At 42.3% G+C, this 4028-nt stretch overlaps 1 long non-coding RNA gene across 1 annotated transcript; it reads right to left on the minus strand.

The window, feature by feature from the left end:
• Nucleotides 1-809: 809 nt before the first annotated feature.
• Nucleotides 810-1052, minus strand: LOC130521203 (uncharacterized). The gene is made up of 2 exons (XR_008949222.1): nt 996-1052; nt 810-931 (listed from the first exon to the last, which is right to left on the minus strand). It is a non-coding gene; the product is annotated as an uncharacterized LOC130521203 (long non-coding RNA).
• Nucleotides 1053-4028: the final 2976 nt, after the last annotated feature.

The raw sequence follows: 4028 nt of genomic DNA on the forward strand, positions 1-4028 counted from the left end.
ACAAAGATGTCAAATGGACATCCATCCAGCCCAACAGGAACTTAATCCAGTAAGTTCAGATGTTTGTACTGAGTCAAGTCCAGAATATTTGTGCTGATGTATATTAGAGGAAGACTTGAAAAGTGTCCATGGCCCATTTGAACTTGCATATGTATTTTTTTAATTTATGTTTTTTTGTTTAAAAGTAGTGTTTTTGAAAATATGACTTCTCTAACTAAATCAAATAAGATAAAGCTATTGAGCTTGTTTATCCAGGTCCTTCTCCAATGAAATTCTGTGGCCCACATAGCAGAAGAAAGCTGTAAGAAGTCTTTTCAGCTAACGATATTCACACACACTTCTCTCTCGCTTAACCTGCCTCCAGAGTTCTCCTCACTGTAAGCATTTAAACAGGTCGTTCATCTCCGATAAAAGTTTGTTTTGTACTGTTGGGAGTCGGGAGCCATCCACTTCCTCCACCATTGCTATCTCTCTACCGTCTCTCCTCCATATTTCAGGCTGACCGGTGCAGCCAAAGGACCAGGCCTGTTAGTCATGGGGAAGGGGGGTGCAGGGTACATACAGGCCAGAATTTCTCCAAGGATGAACCTTCACCACTTGATCAGTTATGGTTGCCAGCTTCTTTGTACGTAGGTAATGATGTTATTCTCCCCAAACATTGCTGGATTTAGAGTCTCAGGACAGTCTACTGGACAAGAGGGTGGTAATACAACTGGGCCACACTCTACAACTTCAGGACTGGATTTGGGGGTTCTTTTAGGATCTCCGGACACAAATCGAGACCCCAAATGCAGACACACACGATAGGGTGAGGTTGAAAACAAGTTTACTGAGGTCCATGTTCTGAACAGAGCCAAAGGGTGAAGGTGAGAGACAAACACAGTCAGACTGGAGCAGGCTGGGCGGCGCGAGCAGGCATCCGAGAGACGATCTGCAGGAAAGACGAACGATTAGTTCCAGACGGGTAACAGTAGTGATGGGCAAATGATACCGACGCTTTTGTCACTCTTCCTGGAGCGGAGCGATTTGAAACGCTGTATCGGAGCTTGTATCAAAACACCAGTGTCACGTGACCAATGACGTTTGAAGATTCGAACGTCATCGCTGTTTCGCTTCGCGCTTCATTGCTTCAAAATGTTTCGAAGCCTTTCATTGGCTCAGTCTTTCAGTGTGTGTCATTGGCTCATGGCGTTTCAATGCATTCTGATCCAATGACAGCTTGACAGGTGCGACAGATTTGAATATATACGATGCATTATTATGCTTCAAAATTGTTGGGTTGTGAGGAGATAGAGATTTGGAGAGTGAGAGTATTTTGGCAAGTTTAATGGCGAGTACCACCAATAAGCAATGTTCTAAAGTTTGGGATCATTTTGATCTCATAGAACCAAATAAGGTATACTGCAGTTCATAGGATACATTTTATGTTTCCATAATTGAATTGTATTTTTAATTTTTAAATGGGTCTCAAAATTACAATTGCTTGTAGGTGCGGTGCTTGCAATGCACACAAGTGTTGTCTTACAGCAACAACACATCATCTATGCTGAGACACTTGGGTGCTCGGCATGACGACAATCATACCCAGCAAACCTGTGACCCTTTCAACACTGGAAATCCTGACAGTAAGCTAAATATATACGTGTATATATACTGTATATATGTATGAGTGTGTCTATTTATTGTAGATGTTGTGTATCGTATTCATATAGCAACCATTCTCCCACGCAGCATCCAGAAAACAGAAGCTGGATGAGGCCTTGATGGACATGATAGTTAAAGATGGTCAGCCTTTTTCTATCATTGAGGATGAAAGGTTCCAAAATTTCATTAAAATCCTGGACCCATCATTCTCCATTCCAAGCTGCAAAACTGTAAAGGCAATGGTGGAAGCAAGGTACGCTGTAACCAAAGAGAAGGCCTTGGCAGAAATTAAGCAGACTTCAGCTGTTAGTTTGACTGCTGACATGTGGACATCAGTCAACATGGATGTGTACCTTGGTGTCACTTGCCATTATGTGTCAGACAGCCTAGATATGGCTACTGTGCTTTTAGGTGTGCAGTATTTTCCATTGGCCCACACATCAGCTAATATTTCAGATACAATTGCAAATTTGATGACAGAGTGGGGAATCACTGAAAAGGTCTGTGGGATGGTTACTGATGGGGCTCACAATATTGTGGCAAGTGTAACTCAGTTAAATGTTAGACATGTGTATTGCTTTGCCCACATGCTGAATCGCATTGTCAATCACTCTGTCAGACATCTGAGCAGGAGAACATGTGCAGTAGGGCCCGCAAAATGGTGGCACACTTCAAGTTCAGTTCCAAAGCAAAGGAAAAGTTGTGCTCTATTCAAGCTAATATGGGCATGCCCCAAAAAAAGCTTGTTCAAGAGGTCGAAACCAGATGGAACAGCACTTATGCCATGCTCCATAGGCTTTATGAGCAGAGAGAACCATTAGGGGCAGCCCTGGCATCACTGACATAGTGCCTTTCACTGCTGATGACTATGCAGCAATCATCCATTGCCTAACAATTTTAAGGCCATTCGTTCAGGCAACTGTTGAGCTTTCTGAGGAAAGGAGAGTGTCAGGCTCAAAGGAAATTCCTTTCGCCAAAATGCTGAGACATGTAATTTCTGCCGAATGTGCCCAAATGGCTACTTGTATTGGTGCCACGCTTGCCAACCATTTGAAAAATAATTTAAATGAAAAATTCAGTGGCTTGCAAAAGGTGAACTCCCTGTCTGTGGCAACCATATTGAATACACGATTTAAACAGGCTGGCTTTCCTAATCAAAGGAATGCTCAGGCTGCTGTGGCTGACACGAGAGTGTGCCAGTCTTATTGATGGGTTGGCATGTGCCACTGGAGACTTTAACAACATCTGCCAGTGCTAGTGAACAAAATTACAACTTGTGGGCTTTGCTGGACAACTATGTAGAGTCTCAGCACCGCACCAGCAGTGCATCTGCCAGCGCTGCAGTGGAGATCCAGAGGTATGCTTGTTGATTACTATTGAAACATCAGGTTTTTATTTTTTATTGAGTCATTCATTGTCTTCCTGTCTGTGTCATAGATATTTGAAAGAACAAGAGCTGAGGATCCCTTGAAGTACTGGGTGGCACAAAAGACTTTATATCCTACGCTGTGGAAACTTGCATGCAAGTATCTGTGCATCCCAGGATCATCTGCTCCCTGTGAAAGGATATTTTCCAAAGTTGGGGAGCTGGTCAGCCAGAAGAGGAGCAGACTGAAGCCTGCAATAGTAGGGAAAAAAAAGATATTTCTCAATAAAAACCTGTGAGGACAAATAACTTGTCTGCTTCTGTGAATAATCATTCCAAATCAAACATACAAGTCCCCAAATGACAAACCATTATCTTTAAAGGTTTTCCTTAAAAACACTTCACACACACAAAAACAATGTTTCTGAATTCAAACACCATGATCATTTGCAAAGTAGGGAGGATCTCTAATCCTGTTAGGGACTTTCAGTACAGTTTTTAAATGAATCTCAAAGTGTTCAATAAACCCTTAACCAACACTGAACCCTAAATATAATTTGCCTTTATTCTTTGGGTTAATCTTGAATGTGTTTTAGAGAGAGGGAGAGCATCTGCATATTTTATTGTAAAGATGATATAATCATTATTTGGTATGAATGAACAAAACACCTGGATGACCACACAATGAACTTTTATTGATGTCATGGGATTGAAACAGTGCCAGTACTTCAGTCGTGCTCTTTAGAGGTTGCTATGGCTTCAGTTGTCCACCAGATGTCACCATCACTGAAGTCTTGAAGCTTTGAATCTTGTTCGGCACAATTGTTAGGAAAGCCTCAGTGCTTCATGAGGCACCACTAGGTAACAGGTTCGAGGAAAGAAACTTGCAAACAGAGTTTTAGGATCTAAACTGTACCACGGGGGCTTAACAACGAATCGGCGATGAGTGGAAAGTTAATCAAGCTTTTATGGAGAACGGCAGGTGAGGATAATGAGAGGAGATCGGTCTCAGGTGTGC

The sequence above is a fragment of the Takifugu flavidus genome, unplaced genomic scaffold (assembly GCF_003711565.1).
Source record: "Takifugu flavidus isolate HTHZ2018 unplaced genomic scaffold, ASM371156v2 ctg782, whole genome shotgun sequence".
NCBI lineage: Eukaryota > Metazoa > Chordata > Actinopteri > Tetraodontiformes > Tetraodontidae > Takifugu > Takifugu flavidus.